This window comes from Pipistrellus kuhlii, unplaced genomic scaffold (assembly GCF_014108245.1).
Source record: "Pipistrellus kuhlii isolate mPipKuh1 unplaced genomic scaffold, mPipKuh1.p scaffold_m20_p_22, whole genome shotgun sequence".
Lineage (NCBI taxonomy): Eukaryota > Metazoa > Chordata > Mammalia > Chiroptera > Vespertilionidae > Pipistrellus > Pipistrellus kuhlii.
Genome location: NW_023425521.1, coordinates 2,896,194 through 2,917,205, shown reverse-complemented (window position 1 = coordinate 2,917,205; position 21,012 = coordinate 2,896,194). Strand labels below are relative to the sequence as shown.

At 44.4% G+C, this 21,012-nt stretch overlaps 1 protein-coding gene across 3 annotated transcripts in view; it reads left to right on the top strand.

Annotated features, from left to right (window-relative positions):
• The first annotated feature begins 6,859 nt into the window (after nucleotides 1-6,859).
• The window catches only part of RFFL (ring finger and FYVE like domain containing E3 ubiquitin protein ligase), a 66,816-nt gene continuing 52,663 nt past the window's right edge, over nucleotides 6,860-21,012 (top strand). The window contains exon 1 of one of the 3 annotated variants that reach the window (XM_036450700.2): nucleotides 6,860-7,077. The gene's annotated coding sequence lies outside the window, so the exon portion shown is untranslated. The remainder of the gene's footprint in view (nucleotides 7,078-21,012) is intronic. The other 2 variants (XM_045586150.1, XM_036450697.2) reach the window with 2 other exon arrangements.

The window sequence follows — 21,012 nt, the reverse complement described above, 5'->3', positions numbered from 1 at the left end:
TTTAGGTCCTGCTCTTAAAAATATAAAAAGGAAATTTCCTAAGCCCCAGATCCACCTAATTTTCCCCCAGGATGTTGCATCCCCTTCCCTCCCCCCCAGCCCCCGCCCCAGTTTCCACCAGTGAGGACCCAAAGGCGGTTTGGCTCTTGCCGATTTGGTGTCACACACCGGGGGGCATCCCCAGGCCCAGGTGAGATGGAGCTCGCTGCAGTCCCAGCGCTATTATCTAGTGAAGGGAGGATGTGACCTGCTCCTGCTGAACCCGGACTCCTGTATAAGATGCGCCATGCCCTGTGGGGCCCCTCCATAGCACAGAGTACCCAGAGGTGCTGAACCATGCATGGCCTTGCCCATAAACAGACAGAGGAGAATTTGCTCAGTAAATAGAGCCAGCTGGGAAAATTGATGCTGGCATAAATAATACATGGCAAATCTAGTCTTCATGCAGAAATTCATTGCCGGTGGCTCCGAGCTGCAATATAATTACCCTTCTCTTCCAGCCAGCTCTACCAGAGCGTAGTGCCCTAGCATTTGAATTGCACCCTCCACCCCCAACACACACACACACAAACCCCTGTCTGTTTCCAGCATGGTAGCCATCCGTCTGAGAGCTGAGAGCTGTCACCCTGGCTGGGAGGAGAGGAGAACACTGGGGATGGGAAAACAAAAGGCAAAGCCGAGAAATGATCAGGATGTTTACTGAACACATTTTTTTTTTAAAGGAAGGCTGCCTTTCTCAGAGAGCCTGTTGTGTAATTAATTAGCTGTGTCTTGGCTGCAGGAAAAGGGGTGTCAGAATCATAGACCGATAATCTGACATTTAGGGATGCTAAATGCAGCAGGGACAGCAGCAAGAAGCATGGCGCGTTGGGAGTGCGTGGGACACTGGCTTGAGAGTATCCACCCGGGTGAGGGCAGGGTTGGTGAGCCTGAGGGAACCCTGGTGCGGCTGCTTTCACAGAACACCACGGGAGGAGTTAATCTTCAGTATCCTTTTTAATTCTTTAAAAAAAATTTTTTTAAATGTATTTTATTCATTTTTTATAGAGAGGAGGAGAGAGGGATAGAAAGCTAGAAGCGCCGATGAGAGAAACATCGACCAGCTGCCTCTTGCACCCCCCCCACTGGGGATATGCCCGCAACCAATGTACATGCCCTTGACCAGAATTGAACCTGGGACCTTTCAGTCCGCAGACCAACACTCTACCACTGAGCCAAACTGGTTTCGGCTTCAGTATCCTTTTTAAAGAATATATATATATATATATATATATATATATATATATATATATATATATATATATATTTTTTTTTTTTTTTACTGATTTCAGAGGGAAGGGATAGGGAAAGATAGAAACATTAATGATGAGAGAGAACCATTGATTGGCTGCCTCCTGCATGCCCCCTACTGGGGATCAAGCCTGCAGCTGGGGTATGTACCCTTGACCAGAATTGAACCCAGGACCTTCAGTCTGAAGGCTGATGCTCTATCCACTGAGCCAAATCAGCTAGGGTTTTTCAGTATCTTTATCCTGTGAGCAGTTGGCATTTCTGCAGCCGTGGTAGGAAATGGTACTTGAAGCTAGGAATGACATATCCCTGCCACTCTACCATGTGGGCATCCTGAGCCCACGAAGACATCACCAACCAATCAAGCATTCTTGTTTGCAGAGCTCACAGTGGTTTGCAGTTTTTCTCCACAGAGCACTCCATGTCATCTCAGCCAATCAGCTGGACTTGGCGTTCAGCGTGGAACCTGGTTGCCATCTCTGCCCTGGGGAGATGTGCCATGTTTCCAGGTGCTCAGCTCCTGGCTGAGGACCCTAGACTAACGTGGTTTGAGAGGCCTGTAAAGAACATCTGTCCCATCCTGTGACTTAGCAGAGAAGGAAACTGAGCCCCAAAGAGGCGTAGGATGGTCCCAGTGGTAGAGCAGGGCTGGAACCCAGGACTCCTGGTTCCTAGGCCAGGACTCTGTCTGTCCCCACATTGCCTTTAATTTCCAATCCCCACAGCTATGAATTTTGTTGTTGTTAATCCTCACCTGAGGATATTTTTCCATTGATTTTTTTTTTTTTTTTTAAGAGTGAAAGAGAAAGGGAAAGATGGAGAGAAACATCAGTGTGAGAGAAACACATCAATTGGTTGCCTCCTGCACAAGCCTGGGCCAAGAAAGAGTCTGCAACCGAGGTATGTGCCCTTGACAGGAATTGATTCGCAGGCCAATGCTCTAGCCACTGAGCCAAACCGGCTAGCCCCTCCACTGATTTCTTAGGGAATAACTTCCCCCAGAGAGTAACCTCTCATAGAAAACCTGGTGTTAGCATCCTGTGTCTCTTTACTCCTAACTGTTCCATTCTGGGGACACCTAAGCAGACTCTCTCGGAAAGGAATATTTCACGTTGTACAGACATTATTATATTTAGGCTTTTGGAATCAAGATCTAGGTTCAAAACCCTGCTGGCCCTTTATGGCTGAGTTACTTAAACAAGGTGATATCTCTGTCTTAGTGGTAAAATCTATATCTCAGGCAAATTAAACAGATAATCGATGTGAAGAGCCTTTCACAGGCACATAGTAGGTGTGTAGTCACCATGAATGCTTCCGGTTCTTGCCAGAACAAACAAAAATTAGGGCACTGGGACTTATAAAAGCCATGCTGCTGCTAATAAAAGAAATAATATGATTTATTATCTCACTATTGTTTGGGAAAAGGCATGGGCTTCATAAATATGTATTGGAAAGTACTTAGCAAATGAGTAGAAATAATAAAAATATGGCCAAGTAAATAGCTCCTATAAATATGTCACTTGGTAGACAAATTAGTGTTTTATTACTGCTAACTACGATTGCTCACTGAAGAGGATTTCGGATTACTTAAACAATGGGTACGTTATTGAGTGCCTCTCTGGAAGCATACGATAAAGATGAAAAATAGTGATGGCGCTAATGCTGAAGGTGGAGAAAGGAGGAGTGTGGGCAAACCAGCTCCCTCGGAGACCGCCCCGCTCCAGCCATAGGCACGTTACTTAGCAGCGTTCCACGGTTTTAGCTGTAATATGGGCCGAGGACGCAGGAAAGCTGATTTCCACGGGATGTCTGGAATCCAGACGTCAATGATTGGGTTCAACAGTGGGCGAAGCACACTCCCTATAGGAACCGAGCGCTCAGCTTGTAAACTTAAGTTTACAAAAAGACATCTTTTGGTCCCACTCCATCCTTGACTGAGACCTGTTAACATTAAAACATTCAAACCTGTAAAGAATTTTTTGAGTTTACTTGAGCCAACCTGTTGACAATCGCCAGGAAGCAGAACCTCAATCAATTGAGATAATGCTCCAGGGAATGGCGGGTTACATCTGTATTTATACATTGCCATCAAAGGAAGGGATGTAGGTGGTTTCTTGAAATCCATTGGTATAGACTACAGAGGTGGGAGAAAGAAAAGCCAGGGTGGGGTTGGGGGAGGGCAAGGAAGAGGGGAATCACTGGAATTGGATAAAAAGTAAAATGATAGACACATACTTAGGTGGGTGCAGGAACCATTAACATGATAATTTGTGTTGTCTGTCCTGGCACCCAAGCACATTAGGTTGTGTCCCAAGGGGTCCAGAAAAAGAGAAGTTACAAGTTACTAAGACATTTCAAGGGTGTGTTATCATTGATGCAAAAAGACAGGCGCAGTTAAGGTAAAGGGTGGCCTTGTCAGTGAAGATACCGGCCTAAAGCTGTAACTAACCACCATAACTGCTTTTAGTTAAAGTTTAATTTCAGACCATCCTTTGTGGTGACTTAGGTCTCTGAGTTTGCAAGACTGCCATGCAGGCCTCCCCTTCCGTCCACAGACCTATTAACGTTCTATGACTTTACAGTAATTAGCATGGAGAGAAGGAGAGAACTGAGAGATCAGGTAGAGGATGTGTGTCTTAATCACCGATCACAAATCCATTTCAGCAATAAGAGAGGCTGCACAAGGCCCTGGCATCTCAAGAGACAAGGAACCAGAGAGGGGGAAAGAGGAGACAAATGTCTTCATGTGGGAAAATAAAACCCTGGAGAGAAGCAGAGAGGGCAGGGAATTGCATCAAGGAAAGTTACCAAAGTAGCCAGGTAGGAAAAAGATGGGCGGGCACGTTTATTTCAGGTGCGGAGCCGTCTAGGAGGCCAATCATTCCATCAGTTTCTGGTGGTGGAAAGACCCGGTTTCAAAATCCAGCTCTGCCTTTTCCGGTGTGGCTTTGGATCAATACTTAATCCGCAGACCGTCATTAATGACACGGGCATCCTACTACTCAGTTTGCTGGGTTCTGGGGAAGACTGTAAATGATATTTGTAAAGTGACAGTCTGCACGTGAAATATTTTCATTTAACTTTTCCTTGTGATATTCCTTATTTAAAATGCAAAAAACAAAACAAAACAACAACAATCAAAAAACACACTCAAGCCAAAACCGGTTTGGCTCAGTGGATAGAGCATCGGCCTGAGGACTGAGGGGTCCCAGGTTCGATTCTGGTCAGGGGCATGTACCTTGGTTGCGGGCACATCCCCAGTTGGGGTGTGTGTGTGTGTGTGTGTGTGTGTGTGTGTGTGTGGGAGGCAGCTGGTCGATGTTTCTCTCTCATCTATGTTTCTAGCTCTCTGTCCCTCTCTCTTCCTCTCTGTAAAAAATCAATAAAAAAAGAAAAGAAAAAGGAATGAACCAAACTTTAAAAAACACACTCAAAACAAATTGCTCAGAAGACCTCTGGGAGGTTTCCATAGAAACCTAAAGCATAAGAAAATTAAGTGTCAATAGGCTCAAATCCTCTAATCAGAGGATTCAGATTTATATTATTTTTATGATGATAGGTATTTTTATTTTTTTAACCCATGCTGGCTAATGATTCCTCATGCAACCCTGGTGTTTTACAGTTTACTAAACCTTCTGTGCATTAGCTCATTTAAATTTTCCTACCAAGCGTGGAACAGAGTGCGGAATCTCAGAGGAAAGGAGGGGGAGGGCGGGAGATAATCAACCAAAGACCTTGTATTCAGGCATATATGCATAACCCTTGGACACAGACAATAGGGTGCTAATGGCCTGGGGCAGGGGGTAGAGGAGGGGGTTAATGGGGGAAGAAGGGAGGCATAGTATTACTTCCAACAGTAAAGAATTATGTATTTTTTTTAAAAAATTTCCTACCAACCTGCATTTCAGGGATGAGGAAACGAGCTCAGAAAGACTAAGTACCTCGCAGAAAAGGTACAGCCGGTGAAGGGCCGGGATGGGCTCTCAGCACCAGCCATTTTCACTGCACCGCCGCCTTCCTCGGGACAGTTTCCTCACCTTCCAAAGGTGAAGCGAGCTAGTTCTGGGGGTGAGACAGGGAAATGCTAGCTGAGAGAGGTGCTACAGAGCAAGGGGAACAAACGAGGGTTTTGATATTGACTCTGAAATGTTTTAAATTAAATTACAGCGGACTGGAGAATAGGAGGACAGGACAGTTAGCCTGGTCATAGCTGGGCCAGGCGACAGACGGCTCACATTCCTGAATATATATTGGAGCTCTGAATCCACATCCAGACTGCTACTAGCCCACTACTAGTTGGGGCATACGATCTTGCATGGGCATAAACTTTCAGGACTATTGCCTGTAACCAGTCAAAAATAGTATTTCTTTCTGACAGAGGCTGCTGTCAGAACTGCTCCCTCACTTCACCTTATCGCACCACCTTACCTGTAGCCAATGTAAATTCTTTCCAAACGCTTTACATTCCCCCTCAACCCCCTTCCCCGCTCCATGAGATGTAAGAAAGAGGCCTGGACCTCGGGACACCTTGCCTTTCCCACCTAGAGTGCTGCTGCTGCTGCTGCTGCTGCTGGTTTAGACTTCACGCCCCAGGACCTGGTCCTTTATGGCCCAGTAAACCCTTTCTTTTGAAAAGGCTTTCAACCTGGCTGGTTTGGTTCAGTGGGTAGAGCATCGGCCTGCAGACTGAAGGATCACAGGTCTGATTCCGGCCAAAAGCACATGCCTGGGTTGCGTGCAGGAGGCAGCCAATCAATGATTCTCTCTCTCTCTCTCTCTCTCTCTCTCTCTCAAATCAATAAGACATATTAAAAAAATAAAAAGGCTTTCAGCATGGAAGTTAAGTTTTTTATTTAAAATGCCCTATAGGTCTAGCTAATAATACCTTCTAGCTGAGGGACCTTGAATAGGCTAGTGAGCCCCTGTGGGCCTGAGTTTCCTCCAATGTAACTTGGGAGCCATCACCTGCTTATAGCATCGCGAGGAACAAAGAGATACGAAGGTGCGGCAACTTTCCAACTTTTTTTTTTTAATTGGCTTTTTTTCTGTTTTTTTTTAAAATTATTTTATTTTATTTTTATTGATTACAGAGAGGAAGGGAGAGGGAGAGAGATAGAAACATCAATGATGAGAGAGAATCATGGATTGACTGCCTCCTGTATGTCACTGGGGATCGAGCCTGCAACTCTGGCATTTGCCCTTAATCGGAATCGAACCGGGGACCCTTCAGTCCACAGGTCGACGCTCTACCCACTGAGCCAAACCAGCCAGGGCGTTTCCAACTTTTATTATGCAACGAGTTCGAAGAGGTATTAAGCGACTCGCCCATGGTCACCAAGCCGGACAATGGTCCAGCGGAGAGCACACGCCCTGACACCAGGGAACCCACGCCTTGCCCTGCGGCGGCGGCTCGGGCACCGGCAGCCGGGCTCCGCCAGGGGGCGCGCGCGCGCGGAGGCCGCGCTGTCCGGGCGGCGCGCGCCCCTCTCTATGGTGCTCGGGCGCGGCGGCGAGGAGGAGGCGCGCTCCCGCGAGGGGCGTGTCCCCAGGGGGCGGGGCCACGCGGGGGCGGGACCAGCCGGGCGGCCGGCCGGGGATGGCTGAGGGCGGGGGGGCCAACTTCCTGGGGCCGCGGGTGAGGATGTCCCGACTGCCCCCCGCTGCCCCTCAGCCCCGGAGACGCGGCCGCGGCGGAGCCTGGAGCCCCCCAGCCTGAGGCGCCCGCCGCCCGGACCCGGGCCTCACGCCTCCCCTCCCAGGTGCGGGCCGAGCCGGCGGCAGCGGCAGGTGAGGCGGCGGCGGCGGCGCTGACCCGCGGGGCGCCCGGCCCGGGATGGGGTCCAGGGGGGAGGCTGGAGCCGGGCGCTGCTCGGCCGCGGTGTCTGGCCTGGGACTCCCCGCCCCGCCCCGGGGCACGGGATGGGGAGCGCCTGCACCGCTGGAGCCTCGTGCCGGGCAGCCCGCACCTGTCCCGGGACCGGTCCCTCCAGGAACGCGTCTCTCCCTGGGGGGCCCCCCGGGGCGGGGAACCTCCGCTCCCCGAACGCCGCACGGACGGACGGACGGACAGACAGGCAGGCAGGACGGGGAAGAGGCTGCTTTACGGCGGAGTAAACTGAGTCAGGACGGGCGGCCTGCGCCCCCTCCGGAGAGGGGCCGTCCCCGCTGCGCCGTGGGGAGGCCCGCGGGCTGCTGGAAGGGAGGGCGGCGGCGTCGGGGGGCTTTGGGCGGAGAAGTTTGGGGAGTTGTCCTGTGCTCGTGGGGGACCGTGTGAGGGAGGTCGCCCGGGGCTCGGGCGGGGCCTGCCTGCAGCTCGCCGACCGGGGGACATTGGACCAGGGATGGGGAAGGAGGGTGGACCGAGCCGGGCAGGCAGGCATCTGTCTACTCAGAGCCTGGTTTCAGGCTGGCAGGAGATGAGAACAGCACGTTTTCTCCTTTTTGTGGGCCTGTCATTGGCTCTAGGGGGGAAACACACACACACACACACACACACACACACACACACACACTCTCTGCTTGTGTAATGAACAGAGTGCTCCACGCTCTCCCCGTCCCCCCAGGGCAGGAGTGTTGTGAGCTTGGAAGTAGGGTTTTACCCACCACCGTCACTTTGCACCCTGGCAGAAGGCCAGCGACGCGATGAGCAAACATCCCAGGTGCATGTGACTTCCTAAGAAAACAGTAAGGACCGTATTCCATCCCTTTTGCAAGTGGTTGGGAGGCCGGCGAAGACTTCCGGTCACCCCTGTTGCTACAACAACCCTTTGGAGGAGTTTGTGGTTTTTCCCAGTGACAGTTCAAGTCACTGAAATGTGGTCAAGGCTGTTCGTTTTTGAACCAACTTTTCTAGGAATGGTAGAGAGGGGATGTGGTGCTGGGCTGGGTTTGTATACAGAGTTGTAGCGGTGGCAGCTGGCGGGAATACTCCTGTTCAGGGGGTTTCAGGTTGGACAACTTACTTATCCTTTTTTCCTGGTTGCATTCTCTTTCACATTCAAGGAAATGGATAGTGCCGTGTGTTTCTGAAACATTGTCAACTTTTCTAATAATTTTAGGCTTTAGAATACAGTTTAAAAAATTAGTTTATTTATAGCGGCGTTAAGTTTGGAAATTGTATATGACAATTGCAATAGCTTCCTAGTAACTTGGCTGAGCCTGAAGAAAATCCCTGTGTAATCTAGGACACCCCCTTTTCAATGTCTGTATAATTATGAAGACCAGTTCACTAAAAACTTTCATATTGATCAGGTAGACAGCTGTTAAGGGTTGTAAGCTCTGGGGTTAAGGGTTGTAAACTCTCTAAGTTGACTCAATTTAACCAGTTGCTAAAGTAATACACACAAAAGGAGAGAGCCCTTCTCAGAATGCTTAGGAATTAGTTTTCAAACTTTTCCCCAGCCCAAGTCCATTAACATAACTCTGCTTAGCACACCATCTAATAGGAATATCATTTTAAGAGCTTTAAAATAGCAGTGGAAAAGGCATTTTCAGTTACCAGCATTTAAGAAGACAAAAATAGCAACAATAACAGAAAAGGACAATTTCCCCCTAATTACATGTTTATTGTGGAGTTTAATACAGCCACACCCGTCTATAAGAGAGTGGTGCCTAGGACTTTTTGAAAGCACTTACACCTGATGTGTGTTAGGGGGACTCATTCCAACTTGACTTTTTTTAAAATCCTTATAATAGAACCTTTACTACTACTGCTATTTATTATATAATATTTAAAAATATATTTTTATTGATTTTAGAGAGGAAAGGAGAGGGAAGGATAGAGATAGAAACATCAATGATGAGAATCATTGATCAGCTGCCTCCTGCACACTCCCTACTGGGAATCAAGCCCACAACCCATGAGCCCTGACCGGAATTGAATGGTGACCTCTTGGTTCATAGGTCAGTGCTCAATCATTGAGTCATGCTGGCTGGGCTGTTGCTAATATTTTACTGGAAGATTATGAGAGGGCAGGGCGGGGCAGTCTGGGCATAACAATTAGAGACATCAAACTTGTGCTAGCCATGGTGCTTGTTTTGGGAAGAAAGATTTAAACTCTGCCCTTGGAATTTCAAAACCCCTGCAATAAAGAGCTAAGAAACAATTTAGAATTTAATGGAAATATATATTTTAAATTGCTGTTGTAGTCTCAAGGGGTGAGCTGCTTCATCATCATCATCATCATCATTATTTGGTTGTGGTTACTGATGATTATTTTTGTTTGGTTACTGCGTATTGGCAGTAGTTACTTGTGCTAATGTAAGAAAGAGTTTGGCAGTTGTAAGGACAATAGTTTTCTATCCAAATGCACGGAGTCCCATTTCTTCCATAGCAACATGGTCTGGTCACTTTCATGTTTTGACTTTTTTATTCATGGAGTTTTAAAATCCTAAAACCAGTTGGGCTCTTAATAGGAAATCCTGTTGAGCTCACGTGAAAGCCATCCCACGTATAGGTAGGAATCTTCAGCCTCCTGGGATCAAGACCTCACTTCTCCCGGTTCCAGGTTTTATCAGTTGCCACGGTCAGGACAGCGGTTCTAACTAATCCTCTAATGCCATTCTTAGTTTAAACTCATTGTCCTCTTTTCTCTTCCTTAAGACTGTCTAGAAGTTCCTCTGCTTTCTCTTATTCAGGTTGAATATTCCCCATTTTTGATGCCGTTGGGCCTGTTAACATTCTAAATTGGAGCTCAGCAGTTGGTTAAGAGAGTTCTGTACATTTTGAAACATTTTCCTTTTTCAAAGCAAGCACAAAATCTACATTTCCTTCAGGGAAAACCAGCTCTTTGAATCTCATAGAAAAACAAAAGTAGTCTTTTCCAGCTTTCCTTCCACCAAGATAAAATCTTCTCCTTTCTTTCTGGTTTTGCCAGTATAGTGATGAACTGGAGAGCGTGCCGTCTCCTGAATCATCAAAAAGGTCACATTGTATTCAGTGCAGCCTTAGCGTTTTTAGCATGTTTTATTGCAAGGGATTTTCAAGAGCCAGTGCTTTGAAAGATTCCGTGGTACCTAGCCCTTTGCAGCTGAGTCACTGAGGGGTCCCTTAAAAGTACAGGTTTTCTAGTCCCACCTCCTGGGGAGTTTGATTGAGGGAGTAAGTAAGTGATCTACATTATAAAAACTCTGGCATCATTCCCAAAAGCTCCGCAGGTGATGCTGACTCGTAGCAGGTTTGGGAGCCACTGTTGTATTGCTTTGAAATTCTTTATAAATTGGTAGTCCCTTTAAAAGCATCATGTTTTTCAGGATGTTTGATTTGCTAGAATAGCCCATTTCCTAGTCCTGACAGATAAAAAGGAGCTTTTATAACTTTTATGTAAATTGCTTTCCTGAGAGGCCCTCTCGGCTGCATTATGTAGTGGGAGTCACGAGAGAGGGTTGGTGAAAGTGGCTTCCTGTATTTCCTGAGTTGACAAATGAATGATAATGTGGAAACAGCTGGAAGTCTGAAAACTAGTCAATCTGGTTATGGTCAGTGCTGGAGAGGAGAGAGGCCTGGGAATTCTCTGTATGTAGGGTTTTTAAATAAAGCCAACTTGCCAGATGCTTCACTTCTATGTAGCTGCAGCGCTTATTGAAAATAACAAGATGCGTAGTAGACAGTAAAAACGCAGTCACAAGTACTTTGCTGAGTTCATTGGAAGAAGAACAATTGTTGAAATACAGAGCCATCTGAGATAAAACAGAATCGGGGAGCTACCGTATTTTTCGGACCATAAGACGCACTTTTTCCCCCCCCAGAAGTGGGGGGAAAAAGTCCCTGCGTCTTATGGTCCAAATATAGCCTACACATATACTTTTAAAAAAAAGTTTTTTTACTTGCCCGGCTCTGTGTGGTCTCTGTGTGCTTGCGCGGCTCTAAAATGGTTCTAAATGCTGCTGTTTACTTTACAGGGTTGATTACATGTGTTTATGACTGTGAGGTTGGGTTTTAATGCACATAAAATATTTTAGGACACTATTTGTTTCAGAATCTTTTTTCATTTCCCTTCTCTAAAAACTGGTGCGTCTTATGGTCCGGAGCGTCTTATGGTCCGAAAAATACGGTAAATATGTTAGGGAATTAAACTTGGGAAAAGCTAAACAAACAATGTAGGAAATAGACAATTGTGGTTTGAATCCCAGCTCCTCCATCTCCTGGCTAAGCTCCTTTAGACGTACGTGTTTTTAACCTCTGTGAGCTTCACTTTCTCTTCACCTGTGCGGTGGGGAAAAAAATGCCTGATAGGATTGTTACATGGATTAAAAGAGGTAAATATTGTCTGTGTACGTTGTAGGCAAGCCAGTGAGTGTTCTTTTCTCCTACTTTCTCGTAAGGTTTTTATTCTGTAGGCTTCAGGGGTCCTCAAACTTTTTAAAGTGGGGGCCAGATCACGGTCCCTCAGAGAGCTGGAGGGCCGGGCTATATGAACTACTAATTCCTACTGTAACACCTTGGCTGCACTCACTGCCCAAAAAACCTGGCGGGCCGGATCAGACTCCTCTGCAGGCCGCAGTTTGAAGACGCCTGGATGTCTACTTCTTAAATCTAGCCTTCTCTATATCTCAAGGAATATCTACTCAGTCAGCTTTTTTTTTTTTTTTTTTTTTTAAATTTAAAAAGCCTTTTCAATTACAATGTACATTCAGTATTATTTTGTGTTAGTTTCAGGCATACTCCATATGTTTTAGGCAGTCATATACTTTACAGAGTGTTCTCCGCCCCCCCCCCCCTTTGATATTTCCAGTACCCATCTGGCCCCATACGTAATTATTACAATACTAGAGGCCTGGTGCACAAATTCGTGTACAGGTGGGTGGAGGACCAGGATGTACAGTAATTGGCCTGCTGGGAGGCCCTTGCCCACCTGCGATCCGGTCTGTCTCACTAACATTAGTGCTGGTTTTCGGGAGCCACCTGGTAGCCGGTTTTATATTGTTTCTTTCTTATGGAGCGTCTAGGGAGGGGAATCTGCGCTGTTGGGATCATGCCAGATTCGCTGGTCCGTCGGTGCCTGGCCCATTCTCCGGAGATTGGGCCTGCAGGACTACCGAAGGAGTGAGTGGCTGCCCCTGGGCTGGAGGGCCACAGGGATGGGTGGGTCAGCTGAGTGGTCCTCGGGCTGTGGGAGTGCACTGACCACTAGGGGGCAGCTCCTGCATTAGTGTCTGCCCCCTGGTGGTCAGTGCTCGTCATGGGTTGTTCAGTCGTGTAGTCCCTTAGGCTTTTATGTATATAGACATAGATTATTAACTGTATCCCCTATGCTGTGCTTGACACCCCCATGACTGTTTTGTAACTACCGATTTGTACTTCTGAATCCCTTCACCTTTTTGTTTTATATACTCACCAAAGACATGTTCATTGATTTTTGGAGAGAGAGAGATAGATAGATAGATAGATAGATAGATAGATAGATTGATGTGTGTGTGTGTGTGTGTGTGTGTGTGTGTGTGTGTGTGAGAGAGAGAGAGAGAGAGAGAGAGAGAGAGAGAGAGAGAGAGAGATGAGAGAGAGACATTGATTGATTGCCCCACAGGTGGGAGGCTGGGATCAAACCTGAGACCTTTCACAATTTCAGGATGATCTCCAACCAGCTGAGCCACACCGGCTTGGGCTTCACCTTTTTCACCCAGTCCTTCAACTCCCCTCCCCTCTGACAACCATCAGTCTGTTCTCTATATTTGAGCCTGTTTCAATTTTGTTTATTTTGTTCTTTAGATCCAACATTCAAGTGAAACCATATGGTATTAGTGGTATTTGTCTTTCATTCGGCTTTTTTAGATGTGTGAAAGAATGAGGAATAAAGTTAAATGTTAGGGTCGCCGAAGGAGGAACACATGAGGCCAGAGGGATGAGGGATGACGAATTTATTGGGTCATCCGGAAACCCAGATGGGCTGAGCCCCCAAATGGCACCAGCTCCCAAAGACTGAGAGTCAGAGGTTTTTAAAAGACTAGGCAGGCTTTTTCTGGCGGAGAATTCTCTGTGCAGGGCCGGATTCTGGGGAACTCCAGAGCGGAGAGATAATGGTCTTAGCAGGTGGAATGTGATCTAAGCAAGTGGAATGTCCATTGTGAAGTGGCCTAAAGGTCAGTTCCCAGGGGAGAGGTATCGATTCAATTATTTGATCAGACCTCACATTAAGAACTAGAGATTGTGGGTAAGAATTTTTTTTTTAGGTGTGGAATGTAGGCTTATATCCAGAGTTATTGTCTGCAGGAATAACTTAACACTATCCACATCCTGCTTTACATAGCTCAGTTTAGGCCAGGAGGCTTTGAGGGTGTCCCCATTAGGTAGCACCTGACATCCATTTCTTTCTTCATCTCTCTTTTTCTCCCCTTTGGTCTCTTTTGTTTCCTTTTCCCTTTCCTTTCCCTCTTTCAAATTGGCCTTCCATTATTGAAGGCAGGCCCCTGGAACGCAGGCTGAGAGGTAGCCGGTTGCTAACACCTGTCTCCCAGCCAGATGAATAGGCTTTTTTGTGGGCAGAATGTTAAAAAAGCTGATTAGTACAGTCCTGGTGTGAAGGACCTATTAAGGATACAGCATATGTAAATCACAGAGTGACTTAAAACCCATTCTAAAGATTTGTTTCCTACACTGTACATTTTGTATATTGAATTATGATGTTGGTTGAATTTTTACATCCCAACCATGAATTTTATTGCCCAAACAGACTATTTTCTGTCGTGTTGACTGGGAATCATTTATATTCTAAAGAAGTTCTGCCCTTAAGGGCCTTTGTTGTATTCCACAAATGTCTAACGAGTGTGTAATACAATTAAAGTTTTGTTCACTGCGCTGCTGACATAATTAGTTTAATTTCTGCTCCTTATATATTTTTGTTGGCAGCTGGGAAATTAAAATACTAGACGTTGCATAAAACTGCTTTTTTGAGGGTGATCTTACTGTCTTTTGAATGTATGTAGGCCCCAGGGTACATTTTTAAAGATGTCTTATTCAACTTTACTGTAATAGTCTCTTTCTCTCTATAAAATGAATGTATTAAGATACATAATTGGCTATTTAAGCATTCAAAAGAGACAGTATTTGGCCTTTACCCTGTGATTATATTGTTTTCTACAGCTCTTGAGGAAATGTGTGTAATTTTTGGGAACCCCTAAGTATATTACAGTTACAGGAGCATGTGAACTTTTGCAAAGACTAGGGAACGGAGTGGTTTTCTCAGATAAGGTGTATTATTTAATTCTCTCCCCAATTCACTGCTCTCTTCTTTTTAGATCATAGTGTTTGCAGACCTGATGGGAAAGGCTGTGATGCCTGGCAAATCACTTCACAATTTTTCTGTGATTCCTTTCACGGGATCATAGGCTCCAGTCTTCAGGAAACAGAAGTTGTTCTCAAGGAGACTTTACATTTAAAAAAGAATCCACACGGTAATTCCCTACAGGATTGTGGAGAGATTCTCACCAGGCTGCCGAGTTCTTGGAGTTAGGACCTACACAGATTTTTATCTGTTGAGGTTGCTAACCTTACCCGCCCCTCTACCCTCCCCCTCACAACCCCCCCCCCCCCCAATGAAAAGTGACCTTGGTCTGGTAATTTCTCCTTGTCCTCTAATACAAAAGAAACAGTGAAACCTTGCTCTCAGTGGCTACAACTCTGTGTGCTGAATTTGAACTTAAAATTTTTCATTAAGCAGGAGTTACTTGACTTTTTAAAATTTGCTCCTTCCCAGTGCTACGGGTTCGCATACATCTCCTAGTTTAAGATGCACATGCGTTTTCTTTTCTAGAATTGCATTAACAATGTGGTTTCATTATCGCTTGCCTGTGGAGTGGCCAGGCTCCCTGGGACGCCCTTTGTTTCCACCAGGCCGGTTCTAAGGGTAGGGGAAGCCCAGCCCCATTTGAACTGTTTGGAGCCAGAATGATTTGCTGAAACCCTTTAACTGCCTTGATCCTCTGCCTAGTCATCCCGAAATTTATAGGAGGAGGTTTGGCTAAGCAGAGGCTCTGCTAGCCTCTGAGTAGTTAAATGTAATTTGTTAGTAATCAGCACCATTGTTTATTTGTAACTGCTGGATTATGTTAACTGAAAGAAAAAGAAAGAAAGAAAAGGGAAAAAAAGGCTTTTCTTAAGTAAATGGAATGCCCTCACCAAAGCCATTTTCCTGCTTATTTCTCTCTTCATTTGCTTTGGAAAATCTTTCCAGTCTTAGTCCTGATCGCACAGACTTATGGCACAGGGAATCAATATTTTTTATCCTAAATTATAGAGGAAATTGTGTGGTCCCTCCAGCATTTTCTTCAAATCTAACCTTTTTTTTTTTTAAGTTATTTTTATTATTTTCATAATGATTAAGGTGTCTGCTTGAGAAATAACCAAGCCTCCTCTGTTGACTCCCAACCTTTTCCTAGGCCTGGAGTGAATGGGCCGATAGCCAATTAATTATACCCTTCGTGACCAGGCTAAGTTATTGTTTTACATGGCGTGGAGGAAGATTCACTAGAGCATAGCCTTTATTTGAAAATGCTGGGCAAAAGGAGCATTCTAATTTGGAGAACGAGGGCAGACTGTTTTCTAGGGCTTTCGCAGGAGTGGGTCTACTGAAGTTCATTAGCAATCATTGGGCAATTTGGATTTTCTGGAGATGGAGAGGAATGGGGACTAAGATTTCATGCAAGGGGCACAGGGTGGGAAGAAATAACCAAGGGACTAGGACTTGACCAGTCCACAGTGGAAAATTCTTAATTCTGCATTTCCTACCTTCTGGGCATGACTGGATTCAGGTACCATTCGTGGTCATTTTGAAACCGGACAACAAATTGGTCTGGGCTGCCTGTCACGACTGGAGCCTGTTAAGCAGAGAAAGGGTTGACTCATGAGCATTTATTCCAGTAATGCAGGTGGGATGGGAAAGCATCAGGTCATCCACGAAATCTGCTCTGCGCCCCTCCAGAAACCAGCTGCTTAGAAGGGATCGGAGGACAAATATGACATGGAGAGGTTGGCAGGAGGAATAAGAACGGGTATAATGGTTACAGATTACAGGCAATGTGGGCTGGGGTTTGCAAAGAGCTGGGGCCTCTGGTGTCCACAACCAGCTCTCAGATGAGGAGAATGGGCCGCATCCAGGTCTGGAGGCATACAACTCTCAGCCAGGTTAGAATGTGCTTTCTTTCATCAGAATAAAACAATCACGATTAACAGAGAGTGATTAATATTTTTTATAACTATAGCTATTCTCCACTATACTATTTTTCCCTCTTGCCCCTAACAATTTGACCATATATTGATGGAAGAGTTTGCATAATCATTCTGTGTCAAAGCTGAAGTTTACTCTAGCCAGTGTTTGCTACAGAGCAGGTGGGGAGGGGCAGGCCATGATATTTCCAGGGAACTTGTCAAACAGGCACTCCACCCCCTTCACCATATGGTTGGACCCAGCTCTCCAGGTGACGCTGAATCATCATGCCAGCGCCCACTGATCTAGTTCTGTGTTCTCAGCTCTGACTATTGACAAAGTTGCAGACCAGTAGCTTGAATAGTGACAGTGAATCAGCTGATTAAGAGGGGACACAAATATGATAGACCTGCAGCTTCACCTCTAGATGGTCATCAGATTCCTAAATTTCACTTATTTAAAAAAATTTATACAGCACATCAACATGTCTCATGTACAACCAAACAAATATTAGTCCGGCTGGTGTGGCTCAGTGGTTGAGCATCAACCCAGGAACCAAGAGGTTGCTGGTTCAGTTCCTTGTCTGGGCATGTGCCTGGGCTGTGGGCTCAGTCCCAAGGACAAGGCAAGCACGAGGCAGCTGATCGATGATGTTCCTCTCTCACTGATGTTTCTATCTCTCTCCCTAAAAATCAATAAAGACATACTTTTAAAAAAATTACATTACAATTATATCTAATTTGTTTTTTGTTTGAGATACAGGCTAGCCACACCTGCTCTGTTATTTGAGGAAACACTTGCAAATGACAACTTTGTCTCGTCTCATCTTTTTAGAAACAGCAAACATTATAAAAATAAGCCATGAGTTTTGCTTAGGAGGGATTGGAACAAAATTTAAGAGTTCTGAATATCATGTCAGGAAAGCAGTTTTTGATGCCAGAGCATGTAGTTAAATGTTTATGTGTAATTTAATATGTACATTTGATCTTCCCAACCAAACCGTATTTTTAAAATGGGGAAAACTTGAAATTTGTTATAATATATTACAAATTTATAAAAGCATATTAATATATGTGTTTTAATATACTTATTTAAAATATTTTTTACTTAAAATAATTTCTTTATCAAGGATTACATACAACTTGTGACCTTTATTCATAAAGGCATAAATAAGATTACATATTACTGAAATAGATGTCACATTTTAGTGGGTATAGGAATCTCCTGGCTCAGTGGATAGAGCGTCAACCTTTGGACTGAAGGGTCCTGGGTTCAAGTCCAGTAAAGGGCACATGTCCAGGTTGTGGGCTCCCTCCCCAGTGGGGGGCATGCAGGAAGCATCTGATCAATGATTCTTTCTCATCATTGATGTTTCTCTCTCTCTCTGAAATCAACAACAACAACAAAATATATATATTAATATATTTTATTGAGTTTTTACAGAGAGGAAGAGAGAGGGATAGAAAGCTAGAAACATCGATGAGAGAGAAACATCAATCAGCTGCCTCTCGCACACCCTCTACTGGGGATGTGCCCACAACCAAGGTACATGTCCTTGACCGGAATCGAACCTGGGACTTTTCAGTCCACAGACCAACACTCTATCCACTGAGCCAAACCAGTTCAGCAATAAAAATGTATTTTTAAAAAAGATAGATTCCTGGTTCCTAGCCTAGACCTACATAATCAGTGTCTGGGAATGAAGCTGGGATCTGATGCAGCACCTCTGCAGACATCAGGACACATGGTGAGGTTGCAGGCTCCAGCCCCAGTAGGGGGTGTGCAGGAGGCAGCCAGTCCATGTTCTCTCTCTCCCTCTCCCACCCCCTTTTCCTCTCTCCCCTGTCCCCTTCTTTCTCCCTCTCCCCTCCTCTCTTTCTAAAGTCAATAAAAATATTTTTTTTTAAAAAAGAAAAGAAGCCGAAACTAGTTTGGCTCAGTGGATAGAGTGTCGGCCTGCAGACTGAAGGGTCCCAGGTTTGATTCCTGTCAAGGGCATGTGCCTTGGTTGCGGGCACATCCCAGTGGGGGGTGTGCAGGAGGTGTCTGGTCGATGCTTCTAGCTCTCTGTCCCTCTCCCTTCCTCTATAAAAATAAATAAATACAATATATTAAAAAAAGAAAAAGAAAAGAAATAGGTTCCATTTCATATAATGTGAGTTTAAAATTATCCTTTTATAAATGGACTCCTTGTTTGGAATGTGATTTAAAGATATTAGCAATACTTGTTACTTGTTTTACTAGTTTTAGTTCTATTTGTACTGAAGGATTGTTTTCAATCAATAGTTTATTCCTAAAAGCACATTTGGCTAAACAGCATTGGGTTAGAGGAGAATTTATTGGTAGTTTTTTATTTTTATTTTTTATTTTTAATATATATTTTATTGATTTTTTTACAGAGAGAAAGGGAGAGAGATAGAGAGCTAGAAACGTTGATGAGAAAGAAACATCGACCAGCTGCCTCTTGCACAGCCCCTAGCGGGGATGTGCCCGCAACCAATGTACATGCCCTTGACTGGAATCGAACCTGGGATCTTTCAGTCCGCAGACCGACGCTATAACTGAGCCAAACCGGTTTCGGCTATTGGTAGTTTTTGTTCCCTCCCTCCCTCTTTCCTTTCCTGTTTGTCAATAGGCCTTCTCAATAAATTGGCTTCTACATAAGATATAAAGATGTTGGCATCCCATGATGCCTCCTGTTGTGAGTGATGGTGAAATAAATGGTGATAGACTGCTTTTAGTGAAAAGCCCTGATCAGTAAGTATAGAAAGTAACTTTGAACACGTATCCTGCTTTCAGTATGTGTGAGGCCCTGTGAGGACTGGGTTAGAGAATCACAGGGGAAGTATCATTTAAATTTTTTCCACTGACCTCACATTGTGAAGACAGCTACTGAGACTTTGGAGTCAGAAGCAAAACTATTTGCAGTAAGAAGCCTGTCACCTGGGAGGTGCCCTACCTGGTAACCAGAGCTTTCACAATTTATTGTCTAATTGGTGCAGTTTTTAGATGCTTTTGATTTCAAGCGGATACTTTTTTGACTGAATGCTGAGCTCAAATTGCAGTGAGTTCATTCAGCATGGGTTACTTTTCCTGCCTTCTGATTTCATTCATGGCTCGAGGGCGGCTCAGATAAAAATACCTGAAGGGATGCTATAATTAATATAAAAATATTAAGTTATACCAAGTGCTATTATTTCTGTAGACAATATTGGCATCTATGTTCTAAGGCAATATTAAAAATGATTATTGTTTAAAAATTTTAAAAATTAGATTCCTTTATTTGGCTTAAAATTTGTTCACTAGCTTAACTTGCCACAAAATGATAGATTATATAGAAAAAATATTCTCCACAAATGAAGTACTTAAAATATTGCAAAGAAACCAGTAGCATATGAATAATTGGTTTGATTATTTCAGATTTATTGTTCTCTGTTCATTAAAGTGTCAATCCTAAGAGCTTATGCTAAAATCCAACCATGAACCAATTTGTCAGATTAGTTTAAATTACTGTATATACTTAAAAGAATATGACTTTTTCTTGAAGAAATAGCAGCTACTTAATCTGACCTTCTATCAGAGAATTTGATATTTTACTACATTTATCACACATTAAATGTTCATGCACAAAATTGAGGAGCTATTAGGTGAATATTTTTAAAAATATTTCATTGATTTTTTTTACAGAGAGGAAGGGAGAGGGATAGAGAGTTAGAAACATCGATCAGCTGCCTCCTGCACACCCCCTTCTGGGGATGTGCCCACAACCAAGGTTCATGCCCTTGACCGGAATCGAACCTGGGACCCTTCAGTCGGCAGGCCGATGCTTTATCCACTGAGCCAAACCAGTTAGAGCAATGGTGAATATTTTAAAAAAATACTTTTATATTTTATTTTGGTAAGAGTTCAAGTTTTCTAAATGGAGGTTTTGCTCTAACACTAAAAATTCCACTACATATTTTAAATTTTACTCTAGCTTCTGCTCAATAAAAAACAAACAAACAAACAAACAAAAAAAACAAAAACCTGGAGGGATAGGGCACAAATAATGCCTGAAATGTATTTCAGGTGGTTGGACCACTACCTGATCTATGTTTAAAGACTTTTTTTTTTCGTAGGAGGCACTGCCAAATAATATGAAATGTGCTTTGCTTTACAAAGTTTTCACACTTCCTTAGTACTCCATAGTGGTTGGACAGTTGAACGAATAATAATAATTGCATTTTACAATCACCCCTCCCCCCATCATCCTTAATTCTTGGCCACCAGTAATCTGATCTCTGTCTATAAATTTTTAAAAAAATATATATTTTATTGATTTTTGTACAGAGAGGAAGGGAGAGAGATAGAGAGTTAGAAACATCAATAAGAGAGTCATCGATCAGCTGCCTCTTGCACACCCCCTACTGGGGATATGCCCGCAACCAAGGTACATGTCCTTGACCAGAATCGAACCCGGGGCCCTTCAGTCCCCAAGCCGACGCTCTATCCATTGAGCCAAACCGGTCCCTCTGTCTATAATTTTGTCATTTCTGAAATTTATGGGAATGGAATCATAATAGTATGTGACTTTCTGAAATGG